Source organism: Triticum urartu, chromosome 1A (genome assembly GCF_056163025.1).
Source record: "Triticum urartu cultivar PI428250 chromosome 1A, HENAU_Tu73, whole genome shotgun sequence".
Taxonomy (NCBI): domain Eukaryota; kingdom Viridiplantae; phylum Streptophyta; class Magnoliopsida; order Poales; family Poaceae; genus Triticum; species Triticum urartu.
In genome coordinates this window covers 497,606,782-497,621,759 of record NC_141873.1, presented here as the reverse complement: position 1 = coordinate 497,621,759, position 14,978 = coordinate 497,606,782, and the positions used below count along the sequence as shown (strand labels likewise).

Genomic DNA, 14,978 nt, shown 5'->3' with positions numbered 1-14,978 from the left:
CCGCCGCCGGCCCGTCGGGGCCCGGTTCGCCCCCCCCGAGCCCATCGCGCCGCCCGCCCGCTCTTCCCGTCGCGCCGCCCGAGGGCTGCCGCGTGCACGTCCACGTCGGCCGGCCACTCCGCCGCGCCGCCATTGGCGCACCTCCGCCGCCGTGCGCCGATCTCCATCGCCGGAATCGCCGCGCCACCGCCCGCCGGAGCACCGCCGCCTCGCCGCGCCTCCGCCTCAGCCCGCCGGAACCCCGCCGCCTCGCCGCGCCTCCACCTCAGCTCGCCGGAATCGCCGCGCCTCGCCGGAGCTCCGGTCAGATCAGATCCGGATCGGGACCAGATCCACCGGTCCCCGATCCAAACGACACGCCCGCGCCGGGACCGCTCCGTCCCGCTCCACTTCGTCCCGGTTTGACTTTTTCCGGAGGTATATTTTCACTAAGTCCCGAAAATCCCAGATCCAAGTGCTCCTGTTCATCGCATCGTAACTTTGCATCCGTAGCTCCGATTCATGCATATAGCATATCAAAATGTTCATCTCAGAGAGTAAATCATTTCATTCCATTGCACCATTTTCATTTGAGTTCATCTTGATGCCCGAAATGCTGTTAGAAGAGGGCTACTTGAGTTAATTGTCAGATGTGCTACTCCGTTTAGGTTTTTGTCATTTTTTCCATGATTAATGTGTGCATGCTATGCCCATGAGTTCTACATGTGTTTTGTTAAGGGTTTTGTCATCTTTCCAGAGGTGCAACCCATGTATTTTTAGGATGTGTGTGGTGACTAGCGCAAGCTTGCAAAGTGGTGCACTTGCTAATTCTGTTTTCACGGACTTAGTAATTCCACTAAGTCCTGGAGCTGTTTATCTCATGATGCCATATGTTCATGTTGTTTCCTAGTGATCCGTGCCTCTTTTGAGGATGATCAGTAAGGATGTTTTGTTAATATTGTAGTGCTCTATCCATCCATGTCTTTGTTTGCAATTATGGAGCACCCTAGCTTGAGTCAATTGAGCTCTACTTTTGCTACTTTGTGAATCTGGGCAGATTGTCAACTTGTTTGCAATTTTGCCGGTGATGTTGTAGTTGATCCATGCATGCTATGCTATTGTTATTGTCATGTCTAGATTGCATTTTGTGCCTTCTTTATGGGTGTATGCTTGTCTTGCCATGACTTGCACTGTAGTGAGTGCATCGAGCTCGTAAACATGCCTACTTGAGTTATATTTCAACATGTGTCAGTTTTCACCAAGTCTGAAAACTGATTATGTTTTTGCCATGTTCACATGCTTGCAATTGTATTTTTCCGATCCCTTTTGGCTCAAGGTCACTAAGGGACTTTTGTTAAGCTCTTTGAGTAGCTCCATGCCATGCTTTACTTTACCATGTTCAGATCCTGTAGCATGTAGTTTTGTTGCTCCGAAGAGGGCTACCTGATCTGAAATTCCAAACAAGTGTTGATTTCACTAAAAGTCTGAGATCTGTTTCCCATATGCATTTTTGCCATGCTTGTTTGAACCTGTTAATGGATGAATTGGCCGTAGCTCAGTGCTAGACTTTTGTTAAGCATCTTGAATGCATCCCTGCCATTTATTTTGTTGTCATGTTTGGGGGCTGTAGCATGTTCATTTCGTTGCATTTAGATGGCTACTTGCTGTAAATCGCAGACCGGTGTCATTTTTGAATCACTTGCCATTTCCAAACCGTAACTCCGATTCCGGCGTTCTTTATATCGTTTTCAAGTGATTTCATCTCATCTTTCCAGTGGCACACTTGGTTTTCCAAGTTGAGGCCAGGTTCATGCATTGCCTGTCATATCTTGCATTTTGCATCCCGCATCGCATCCCGCATATCATACCATGTTCATGTGTTGGTTGTTTACTATATTGTGTGCTTCTTTTCCGGTGTTTGCTTCTTCGGGTTGGTTCTGGTAACGTCGTGTTTGTGAGGACCCGTTCGTCTACGTCCGTTTGTCTTCTTCATGGACTCGTTCTTCTTCCTTGCGGGATTTCAGGCAAGATGATCATACCCTCGAAATCACTTCTATCTTTGCTTGCTTAGTTGCTCGCTCTTTTGCTATGCCTATGCTGCGATACCTACCACTTGCTTATCATGCCTCCCATATTGTCGAACCAAGCCTCTAACCCACCTTGTCCTAGCAAACCGTTGATTGGCTATGTTACCGCTTCGCTCAGCCCCTCTTATAGCGTTGTTAGTTGCAGGTGAAGATTGAAGTTTGTTCCTTGTTGGAACATGGAGTTGTTGTTCTTTGTTGGAACATGTTTACTTGTTGGGATATCACTATATATCTTATTTAATTAATGCATCTATATACTTGGTAAAGGGTGGAAGGCTCGGCCTTATGCCTGGTGTTTTGTTCCACTCTTGCCGCCCTAGTTTCCGTCATATCGGTGTTATGTTCCTGGATTTTGCGTCCCTTACGCGGTTGGGCTATTAGGGGAACCCCTTGACAGTTCGCCTTAAGTAAAGCTCTTCCAGCAATGCCCAACATTGGTTTTACCATTCGCCATCTAGCCTTTTTCTTTCCCTTGGGTCGGCCAACCCAAGGGTCATCATTATTTTACCCCCCCCCCCCCCGGGCCAGTGCTCCTCTGAGTGTTGGTCCAACTGAGCGATGTCCGAGGCTACCAGGGGCAACTCTGGGCTGGCTTACCCGATGTGTTGCTCATCCGGTGTGCCCTGAGAACGAGATATGTGTAGCTCCTATCGGGATTTGTCGGCACATCTGGGTGGTGTTGCTGGTTTAGTTTTACCCTGTCGAAATGTCTTGTTGTACCGGGATACCGAGTCTGATCGGAATGTCTCGGGAGAAGGTCTATTCCTTCGTTGACCGTGAGAGCTTGTGATGGGCTAAGTTGGGACACCCCTGCAGGGATTTGAACTTTCGAAAGCCGTGCCCGCGGTTATGGGCAGATGGGAATTTGTTAACGTCCGGTTGTAGAAAACCTAAAGTCGACCTTAATTAAAATACATTAACTGCGTGTGTAACCGTGATGGTCTCTTTCCGGCGGAGTCGGGAAGAGAACACGGTGTTGGAGTTATGTTTGACGTAGGTTGGTTTAGGATCACTTCTTGATCATAGTTTCATCGACCGTGCTTTGCCTTCTCTTCTCGCTCTCATTTGCGTATGTTAGCCACCATATATGCTAGTCGCTTGCTGCAGCTCCACCTCATACTTTTACCTTACCCATAAGCTTAAATAGTCTTGATCGCGAGGGTGCGAGATTGCTGAGTCCCCGTGGCTCACAGTTACTTCCAAAACCAGCTTGCAGGTACCGATGAGTCCTTGCAGATGACGCAACCAAGCTCAAGGAGGAGCTCTACGAAGATCTCGTCCTTTATGTTGTTTCGTTCTAGTTGATCAGTAGTGGAGCCCAGTTGGGGTCGATCGGGGACCTTTGTCGCATTTGGGGTTCTTCGTTTGTTTTGGGTTCCGTAGTCGGACCTTGATTGTATCTGGATGATGTAATGCTTTATTCATATAATTGTGTGAAGTGGCGATTGTAAGCCAACTATGTAATCTCTTTCCCTTATTATATTACATGGGTTGTGTGAAGATTACCTCACTTGCGACATATGCCTTCAATGCGATTATGCCTCTAAGTCGTGCCTCGACACGTGGGAGATATAGTCGCATCAAGGGTGTTACACCATGCTTGTTTGAACCCGCTCTTGTGTGATTTAGCCATAGCTCAGTGTTCATCTTTTGTCAAACATCTTGACTAGATCACTGTCATGTGCTTTGTTGCTATGTTGGAGTGCAGTAGCTTAGTTTCTTATTGCATTCTAGATGGCATCGTGCTGTTAATCGCAGAATTGTGTCATTCTTGTTTTGCTTGCCATTTGCAAACCGTGCATCCGATTCCGGTGATCTTTATATCGATATCGACCGAAATCAACTCATCTTTCCAGTGGCACACTTGGTTTGCCAAGTTAAGGCCTGGTTCAATCTTTCCCTTCCGAAGCACGCATATGCATTGCATATCACATTCCGCATATCATGCCATGTTTTGCATCATGTTGCTTGCGCATTGCACCGTGATTGATTGTTGGTCCTTTGCTTGTGTTCTTACTTTGGGTAGAGCTAGGAGACGAGTTCGTGTTCGAGGTACCCGTTGAGTACGCTTACGAGGATCAAGCTTACGTCAACTCGGAGAACTTTGCAGGCAAGATGACCATACCCTCGAAATCACTTCTATCTTTGCTTGCTAGTTGCTCGCTCTATTGCTATGCCGCGATACCTACCACTTGCTTTATCATGCCTCCTATATTGCCATGTCAAGCCTCTAACCCACCTTGTCCTAGCAAACCGTTGTTTGGCTATGTTACCGCTTTGCTCAGCCCCTCTTATAGCGTTGATAGTTGCAGGTGAAGATGAAGTTTGTTCCATGTTGGAACATGTATATGTTTGGGATATCACAATATATCTTATTTACTTAATGCATCTATGTACTTGGTAAAGGGTGGAAGGCTCAGCCTTATGCCTGGTGTTTTGTTCCACTCTTGCCGCCCTAGTTTCCGTCATACCGGTGTTATGTTCCTTGATTTTGCGTTCCTTACGCGGTTGGGTTATAATGGGAACCCCTTGACAGTTCGCCTTGAATAAAACTCCTCCAGAAAGGCCCAACCTTGGTTTTACCATTTGCCACCTAAGCCTTTTCCCTTGGGTTCTGCAGACTCAAGGGCCATCTTTATTTTAAACCCCCGGGCCAGTGCTCCTCTGAGTGTTGGTCCAAAACAGAGCCACTTGCAGTGCCACCTCGGGGAAACTTGAGGGTTGGTTTTAGTTGTACGTAGTGTTCATCCGGTGTGCCCTGAGAACGAGATATGTGCAGCTCCTATCGGGATTTGTCGGCACATCGGGCAGCTTTGCTGGTCTTGTTTTACCATTGTCGAAATATCTTGTAACCGGGATTCCGAGTCTGATCGGGTCATCCTGGGAGAAGGAATATCCTTCGTTGACCGTGAGATCTTGTGATGGGCTAAGTTGGGACACCCCCTGCAGGGTTTTGAACTTTCGAAAGCCGTGGCCGCGGTTATGGGCAGATGGGAATTTGTTAATGTCCAGTTGTAGAGAACTTGACACTTAACTTAATTAAAATGCATCAACCGCGTGTGTAGCCGTGATGGTCTCTTTCCGGCGGAGTCCCAGAAGACAACACGGTTTCGTGTTATGCTTGAGCGTAAGTAGTTTCAGGAACACTTCTTGATCACTTCTAGTTCACGACCGTGCTTTGCTTCTCTTCTCGCTCTCTTTTGCGTAAGTTATTCATCATATATGCTAGTGCTTGCTGCAGATCCACCTCACTACCTTTTCCTACCCATAAGCTTAAATAGTCTTGATCTCGCGGGTGTGAGATTGCTGAGTCTCCGTGACTCACAGATTACTTCTAAAACCAGTTGCAGGTGCCGATGATACCAGTGCAGGTGACGCAACCGAGCTCAAGGTGGAGCTCGATGAAGACCTTGGCCATTGTTTTGTTTTGTTTCCTTTTGATCAGTAGTGGAGCCCAGTCGGGACGATCGGAGATCTAGCATTTGGGGTGGTCTTTCTTTATTTTGGTTCTGTAGTCAGACCTTGATTGTATTCTGGATGATGTAATGCTATATTTATGTATTATGTGAAGTGGCGATTGAAAGCCAGCTATTTATCCCTTTCTTATTCAGTACATGGGATGTGTAAAGATTACCCCTCTTGCGACATGCCTACTATGCGGTTATGCCTCTAAGTCGTGCTCCGACACGTGGGAGATATAGCCGCATCGTGGGTGTTACAGAGGGGAGGCTACTCTTCCCCTACCGTTGAAGCATATCACTCGAGACTCACAATAGTCCGATGAGCGGGCTGCCGGATAAAGGGAAGACATATTGTGGGAGTGGAAATCCGCTCCGACTGGCATTAGACTAGTTTAACCCTAGTCCGGTATAGTTTAGTTAAAACATGCCCGAAATGTAAATGTTTTCATCTGGTTTGTATGAAAATCATCCGGTTTGCACGTAATTCACCGGTTTATTAAATTTGTTGAAATACTCCCTCCAGTCCTTTTTAGTTTGCATATAAATTTTGTCTAAAGTCAAAGTATCTTTAATTTGACCAATCCTATAGGAAAAATTATCAACGTTCACAATACGAGATTAATATCATTAGATTCATTGTTGAATATAGTTCATATTATATATATTTGGTATTGTAGATGTGAAGGAAATATGCCCTAGAGGCAATAATAAAGTTATTATTTATTTCCTTATATCATGATAAATGTTTATTATTCATGCTAGAATTGTATTAACCGGAAACATAATACATGTGTGAATACATAGACAAACAGAGTGTCACTAGTATGCCTCTACTTGACTAGCTCATTAATCAAAGATGGTTATGTTTCCTAGCCATAGACATGAGTTGTCATTTGATTAAACGGGATCACATCATTAGGAGAATGATGTGATTGACTTGACCCATTCCATTAGCTTAGCACTTGATCATTTAGTTTGTTGCTATTGCTTTCTTCATAACTTATACATGTTCCTATAACTATGAGATTATGCAACTCCCGTTTACCGGAGGAACACTTTGTGTGCTACCAAACGTCACAACGTAACTGGGTGATTATAAAGGTGCTCTACAGGTGTCTCCGAAGGTACTTGTTGGGTTGGCGTATTTCGAGATTAGGATTTGTCACTCCAATTATCGGAGAGGTATCTCTGGGCCCTCTCGGTAATGCACATCACTTAAGCCTTGCAAGCATTGCAACTAATAAGTTAGTTGCAGGATGATGTATTACGGAACGAGTAAAGAGACTTGCCGGTAACGAGATTGAACTAGGTATTGAGATACCGACGATCGAATCTCGGGCAAGTAACATACCGATGACAAAGGGAACAACGTATGTTGTTATGCGGTCTGACCGATAAAGATCTTCATAGAATATGTGGGAGCCAATATGAGCATCCAGATTCCGCTATTGGTTATTGACCAGAGACATGTCTCGGTCATGTCTACATAGTTCTCGAACCCGTAGGGTCCGCACGCTTAAAGTTTCGGTGACGATTGTATTATGAGTTTATGTAATTTGATGTACCGAAGGTATTTCGGAGTCCCGGATGAGATCGGGGACATGACGAGGAGTCTCGAAACGGTCGAGACGTAAAGATCGATATATTGGACGACTATATTCGGACATCGGAAAGGTTCCGAGTGATTCGGGTATTTTCGGGGGTACTGGGGAGTTACGGTAATACGAGGAAGAAGTAATGGGCCTCATGGGCCAAGTGGTGGAAGAGAGGAGGCAGGGCGTGCGGCCCCCCTAGTCCAAACCGAATTGGACTAGGGGCCGGCCCCCCTTTCCTCCTTCTCCTCCTTCTCCTTCTTTCTCCTTCTCCTCCTTCCTTTCCTCCTCCTAGTAGGAGTAGGAAAGGGGAGTCCTGCTCCTACTAGGTGGAGGACTCCTCCTCCTGGCGTGCCCATAGAGGGCCGGCCGGCCTCCCCCCTTGCTCCTTTATATACAGGGGCAGGGGGGCACCTCTAGACACACAAGTTGATCAGTTGATCTCTCCCAACCATGTGCGGTGCCCTTCTTCCACCATATTCCACCTCGGTCATATCGTAGCGGTGCTTAGGCGAAGCCCTGCGTCGGAAGCAACATCATCACGGTCACCACACCGTCGTGCTGACGGAACTCTCCCGTGAAGCTCTGCTGGATCGGAGTTCGCGGGACGTCATCGAGCTGAACGTGTGCTGAACTCGGAGGTGCTGTGCGTTCGGTACTTGGATCGGTCGGATCGTGAAGACGTACGACTACATCAACCGCGTTGTGCTAACGCTTCCACTTTCGGTCTACGAGGGTACGTGGAGAACACTCTCCCCTCTCGTTGCTATGCATCACCATAATCTTGCGTGTGCGTAGGATTTTTTTTTTGAAATTACTACGTTCCCCAACAAGATGTTGATATTTTTAAATAAAAATTTGGTCAAATTTCACAAAGTTTGACTTGACACAATTCTTATATGCGGAGTAGAAAGGACCGAAGGGAGTGTATATGTATGTGGATATCTTTGGATGGTCGGCTCCTGCATCCGTGTGCTTGGACTGGTCTGCCATGTCCGTGAAGGAATGCGGTATCTGGTTTGTGAGTCAGCGTTCGAGATGCCTTAACACTCAGGTAGAAAGAGTGTATACATTGATGGTAATTAAGATTTCTTTTATTTTTGAAACCAAGAAGGATAGCATAAGAGAGGATGGGACTTGATTGTGCGGGCAGGTAAGAGCATCTATTCCGGGCTCCTCAAGCGTCCCTCCGGTCGGTTAGTGATTGGCCACAAAATCGTGATTCAGTCAGGTTTCTCGAACCAGTTATATACGACTAGGCTAGTGACACCCATATCCAGCTCATATTTAGGGTAAATATGACAAAGGCCGATCGCACCCAGAAGCGTTCATCATGTCGGACTAAGAGGCCAAATCCGGCTATTTAAGTCGTACGGCGGCACCCCAACCCTAGATAGTCCCATTTTCACCTTATCTTACCGTCGCCACTGCCCATTCTGCTCAGAGATTGTCGTCTACCGTAACCATGGTCAGCCAACGGACCACGACGTACGACATGCTCACCGTAGCGTTGGTTGGAACTTCTAGTGGAGATCCAGGCCCAACGCGTGCTCGTATTGCAGTCGACCTGCCTTTGAACTCTTCAGAGCAGGAGCAGGAGGAGGAGTACATGGAGGAGGCTGAGCAGCAGGCGTTGATGCGGACATGGAGGAGGCTGAGCAGCAGGCGCTGACGCGGACATGGAGGATGCAGAGTTGGAGAAGGAAGAGAAGGAAGGCTAGGCAGATACGGTGCCTCTAGTTGTCGGCTTCGGCGTGGTCGACGCGCTGACCGAGTTTAAGGTCACCCGAGAGAAGAAGACGACGGAGCAACAAGCCATCCTCAACTCCATCGACTCGCAGGCGAAGGTGGAGGCAAATCGCCGCTTCCTCCGCGAGGTACAAGCGGAGCACGACGAACTCTTTGCGGACGTGGAGTCCGACAAAGAGCCAGAGCTGCCCGCGGGCACTAATGATCAGAAGTTCCGGTCTGTCCGGCATTGCCTGCATGGAGGTTGTCTACATCTTCGACGACAAATAGTAGTAGGCTAGTTTTGTCCAGGCAGAAGTACGTAATTTTTACCGTGCGTTGCAACGGGAAAAAATGATATTTTGTTCAAGCATAATATCTCATAGCATCTTTCTATAAAATGAACATAAAAAATACGATGCAATTTAGCCGTGTTATATTTTCTTTGCCGGACATAATATTCCATCGATTCTATTTAAGTAAAATTCTTCCTTTAGTTACCATGACGTCCTCACCCGTTTTAGTCGAGAATTAAATTATTCCTTTTCTAATTTAGTAGCCCAACACATTAAAGCCTACAAATCTTTTTTAAATTATGTTATATTTTTTACCTCAAGTCCTTCCTTTAATTAGCTCGCCCTAAACATGAGGGCTGCCACTCATATATTTAGAACAAGTTGGGATTAGTAAATGTGAATGGTGTATAGGTCATCGGTTGTTACATAAAACATCCAAACAATATTGATTATTTTGACCTATTTAATATTCGCGGTCTCTGTAAAAGCCCATAAAAGTACAAGTGCATGGCCCATATCGCTTAGTGTGCACTCAAACCAAACAAAAAGGACTAAACCAAATCAAGAATATATATTTTTTTTAATAGTAGGTATAGATATAGATAGATATAGATATAGATGTATGAAATTTAAGGTATTGTTGCACCGACCGCGCTCCAAAATTATAAGTGGTGACCGGGGCCCTCCACGGAGACGGCCGAACGCATCCACGAAGAAAATGTATGCCCTCCCTCGCTAGCACTAGCAAGGTGGGATTGTAGACAGGTGTTGTCTGAGCTACTGTACATTTCAGGATAAGGGAGAAGGTGTGCGAGTGCGAGTCGTTGCTACGTGGCGGAGCACGTGTCAGATGGACGCCTGTCTTTGCTTCGGATCAGTCCGTTGAAACTTGAAACGGATATAGTTTCCCGAAGAGTAAACCCTCGGCGGTTCCCAGATTCCCCTACCACACCGAACAAGCCAGAATATTTCCACCCATGGAGGAGGCGCCGGCCGCGTCTGCAGTGGCATCGGTGGCGGCCTCAGCTGCTGCGGAGACCGCCAAGGAGGCGGCGTTGGCGGCATCTGCTGCTGCGAAGGAGGCGGCGGCGACGGCTTCGGCTTCGGCTTCGGCTTCGGCCGCGGCGTCAAATGCGAAGGAGGCAGCGGCCATGGCAGCGACTGCAGGGGCCGCCGCCGCCGCGTCGGCTGCGCTACAAGCTTCCAAGAAGCGCAAGTTCCATCTTCACGACGACCAAGACCACCAGTCAGTGACAACAACGATGATGCCGATGCGGGGAGCGTCGACGTCGATCACATCAGCCGCCTCCCGGACGCCGTCCTCGGCAGCATCGTCTCTCTTCTCGCCACCAAGGAAGGCGCCCGCACGCAGGCCATCTCCCGCCGGTGGCGTCCGCTCTGGCGCTCCGCTCCTCTGAACCTCGTGGTGGACTCTGAACTCATCAACAAGACCCACAAGCTCATTGACCTGATCCCAAAGATCCTCTCCGAGCATCGCGGCCCCACGCGCCGCTTCTTGCTCTGCTTCCGCATCGACGACTGCTACGACAAGATCGAAGGCTGGCTTAGCTCCCAGGCCCTGGACGGCCTACAGGAGCTCCAGCTCAACCCCAAGCTCTGGTTCGCAGACAGGAAGAAGCTGTATCCGCTGCCGCCGTCGGCGTACCGCTTCTCGCCGACGCTCCGCGTCGCCAATTCCACGGCATTCACCTCCCGGACTTGACTGGGCAGCCGTCACTGAGGTTTCCGTGCGTGGAGCAGCTGACCCTGGAGAGGGTCACCGTCTCGGAGGACGCTCTCCAGAGCATGCTCTCCGGCTGCCCTGCCATGGAAAGCCTCGAGCTCAAGGAAAATTTGGGCATTGCTCGCCTCTGCATCAGCTCCCAAACCCTGAAGAGTTTGGGCTTCAGCGTTGACTCGAGGTATGGAGGTGTCTTTCTGCAAGAGTTGGTCATCGAGGACGCCCCGTGCCTTGAGAGGTTGCTGGCACTCGATCCAAAGGGTGGCCCAGCGGCCATACGGATAATTTGCGCCTAAACTGTAGATCTTGGGTATGCTGTCCGAGGACATATCTGAGCTCCACCTTGGAAGCACAATTTTTCAGGTAGCAGCAACCTTGGTCAATTGCATCCATTTAAGGTTCTTATCTGTAGACTGTTATTCTTATTTGCATTTTGTTATGTACTACTCCCTCCGTTCCAAAATAGATGACCCAATTTTGTATTAAAGTTAGTACAAAGTTGGTCATCTATTTTGGAACGGAAGGACAGTAGAAAATGATTGCAGCCAGTTTGACAACCAAAATGCACAGCATGAGGGTTTTGGTTCTCAGCTCTGCTGGCCCTAATCTGGATGCAGTGCTCAACTTCCTCAAGTGCTTCCCCTGCTTGGAGAAGTTATATGTCATTGTGAGTATAAAACATTGTTGCTTGCCTTAAATGTGAAAATAAGCATTTCATTGACGTGTAATCTAGCCAACTATTTGGATTGTTTGTTCAGTTTCAGTCACTGTCACGCCCAATGGATGTTATTAATAATGCCCACTGCACCCAATCGAGTGCTTTCAGCTGCATCTCAAAAAAGTGGTGTTGAAGAATTATGATGGAGAAAAGCATTCGTCTATTAACTTTGCCGAGTTCTTTCTTCGGAACACAGAAGGGCTAAAGGAAATGAAAATCACATTGCCTTACCACCGCCAGCACAATTGGTTTGCTGATCTACAGAGCGTGCTACGATATCAACTTAGGACTTCTCCGGATGCTCAAATAGAACTGAGATGTGGTACTAGGGATTATTTCACATGCAACAAGCATACCCATGGTTTGTCAATGGGCGACCCCTTTGACATGCCGTCCGATGGATGCTGGAGGTGTAGAGAGTTGGGTCTAGGAGATACTACATACCAGGTTTAATTATAATCCGGGCTGCCTGTTGCACTTGAATGCTAGTTTTAATCTCTTACGTAGTTGGTTGCCGTTGTTTCTTTGTTGTTTGGTCTTGTATTGTAAGCTAGTAGCCTAGTAACACCAGCAGTTTCTATGTATATTAACTTGCTTTTTAGCGAATAATGCATCTTTGGTTCATAGAAGTATTTCTTTACGCACAATTAGAATTTGTTGCCTTACATTTATCATAACTTATTTCATTTTTATGAATAATAGCATGTGAAGTTCGAATGATGATTCCTTGGTATACTTACATCTGTAAGGTGGCGTAAAAAAGGTAAAGTTAGTGGCACTTCTGAGCAATTTTTTTTCTGACCTTGTTCGCACTACTAGCATGTGAATAAAGCTGTGTATGTATCAGCAATATTTTTTTGACTTCTGAGCAGTAATAGCGTGTGAATAAGCTGTAAAAGTTGGGAAGAAGTGCCACGGAAGTTATCAATTTTTATTTCTCTACTATCCTTTGAGGCTTTGATGTTGTGTACTCCATCCGTTCCAAATTAGTCGTCGTGGTTTTAGTTCAAATTTGAACTAAAACCACGACGAGTAATTTGGAACGGAGGAAGTACGTATCAGCGGCATGTTAAGGTGATGGATGTATCGTGTTTTAATCAGCTACTGTATAAAGAATTGGAGTTGAGTAGAACTATACAAGCTTAATGTTTTTTTTGTCCAAGGGATTTGAATTCTGAAAAATTCAAGCATGACTTTTGGATGTAGCATACATGCATTTTTTGCATACTTGCAAAGTTTCTTATCCAATTTCGTCCATGCATGGGCTGGAAGTCCCAAAGCAGAGCACTGCCCCCTTACCATAAACAGAGATCCTTAAATTGGCATGAAAACATATATAAGATGGCAGTAAATACTGATCCATTCAAGTAGACCCCTAATGTAGCTGCTGTTAGTTATAAGAATCCTGGAAAAACAGTCAAAGGAAATTCTTGAGTAAACAGGAAGAAAAGCTACTACAATAGTCAATATATGTCTATTTCTAAAACTCAAATAAAATAGCAAGTTATCATCTACTCGCTCCGTAGTCTTATATTTCTTTACAGGGGGAATAGATAACATTTTTATTTCTAACACTGCTTCATGTTTCCTTGTATTAACATCAGCAAGGAACTAAGGAAGAGAATTCATCTTGAGAATTGTGACAGGCAAGACCGTAAGAATAGCCATGAGGGAAGAGGATTTGTAGCACCCGGGAAATTTCAAAAGAAAATCTAGGGTTTTGAGATATGAAACCTGAGTGCTCAATCTATTTTTGTGTGAAATTTCATGAAAAATACCAAGAAACATATATGTGGCAAAAAAGACAAAAAAATCATATGTGTAGGAAAAACTGTTTGGATGGATTTTAGTTTGGACTATTTTTTCTTCACCATGGATATATTTTCTGGTATTTTTCTATGAGATTCCATACGGAAAGTAGATTGGGCACCCAAGTTTGAGATTCCGGTATTTTTCTATGAAATTCCATACGGAAAGTAGATTGGGCACCGAAGTTTGAGATTCCAAGATCGAACATTTCAGATTTTTTAAAAATTTCCTGGTATTTTTTTAATTTAATTTTCGTATGGGGGTGGAGCACCCAGGTGCTCTGTGTATTTTCCTAGCCATGAGATGCTATTATCAGCAGCTAGTGTCAGTTAGCTACTTTATTCATGGTAAGTAAATAATTTTGCCTCTCTAGTTCAGCTAGTGTCTTTATCCATGAAATGGATAAGAGTATTTGCCAAATGCTCTGTCAGCTCAGCTGATCCTAGCAAGCATCAAGAATTGAATCGAACTCTCTAGTTCCCGGCTTGCTTAATTTGTCTCTCTAGGTAGCCCGGTGGCCTTTTCTTCTGCTGTTGCTCTCTGCAGTTCCCGAACTATATACCGTTTCTCATGTGGATTGATCTCACGTCCTTGGTGAAACCACGTTGTATGAGATAGATTTGTGAATTTAGATCAAATTGTTTGCGGAGTCCCTTTTTCTAGCATTTGCCAAAAAAATCCATTTAGTGTATTTACAAAGCAGATAGGTTTTTTTTATAGAAAATACAGGTAGTTGTACAAAACAAGTTCTCAAACACAACAAAAGGCTGTACTGTTGGGAGAGGCCCAGTGCCGCCCCCGCGAGCGGCCTGGGCCCAAACCATAGGCGGCACCGCCACCGCCCCCACCTTGCCTGGGAGAGTATCAGGTGATATGGAGCCTTAGATGCTCCCATGATAGGAGCTCTTAGGAACCGTTGGATCTGAGATCCAACGGCTTCCGGAAAGCTTTCAACATTTTGCAAAAAAGGTCTTTTGAAGTCTAAAAATTGCGAACAAGTATGACAATCTTTCAGAACTTCCTAGGAGCCGTTGGATCTGAGATCCAACGGACCAGAAGCTCGTATCACGGAAGCATCTAAGGCATGGTATCACCTGATATTTTCCCCACCTTGTCTTTCCCTCCCTCGCCAATGCCGGAGGGCGCCGCCGAGCAAAGACCGTGCGTGCGGCGGTGGCGGCGGGGCTCTTCTCCCCCTCCCTCACAGGGGTCGGCTCGGTCACGTGGAGTCATGGGGCTCAGCGAGGCTGTGTCCGGCTTGTAGCGGCTTGGGGTAGCAGCTAGGGGCAGCGTAGGAGCACAACAATGGCGTGAAGAGGCGGGGCGGTGCTCTCTGGCACTGGGCGGTGCAGATTTGGCATGGCGCCTTACAGCGGCCATGCGAGAGACGTGACCGTTGCTCTGATGCGGATCTCCTTTTGGGGCACGGATCTAGCGTCAGGGGCTCGAAGCATCGCCCGTGCATGTTGGTCATGGCCCGTGGTCGTGCGGTGCCCGGGGCGATTGCAGCTCAGGAAGATGGGGAGGTTGTCACTGTGGGGCGAGCCCCCTCGGTCTCCGACCCGCT

The 14,978-nt window shown here is 46.8% G+C and overlaps 1 pseudogene across 1 annotated transcript; it reads left to right on the top strand.

Annotated features, from left to right (window-relative positions):
- Positions 1–10,040: 10,040 nt before the first annotated feature.
- LOC125532970 (putative F-box/FBD/LRR-repeat protein At5g44950) lies at positions 10,041–12,535 on the top strand (annotated as a pseudogene). Its single transcript, XR_015607238.1, has 3 exons — positions 10,041–11,247; positions 11,417–11,551; positions 11,643–12,535. The product of XR_015607238.1 is annotated as a putative F-box/FBD/LRR-repeat protein At5g44950 (transcript).
- The last annotated feature ends 2,443 nt before the right edge of the window (positions 12,536–14,978 follow it).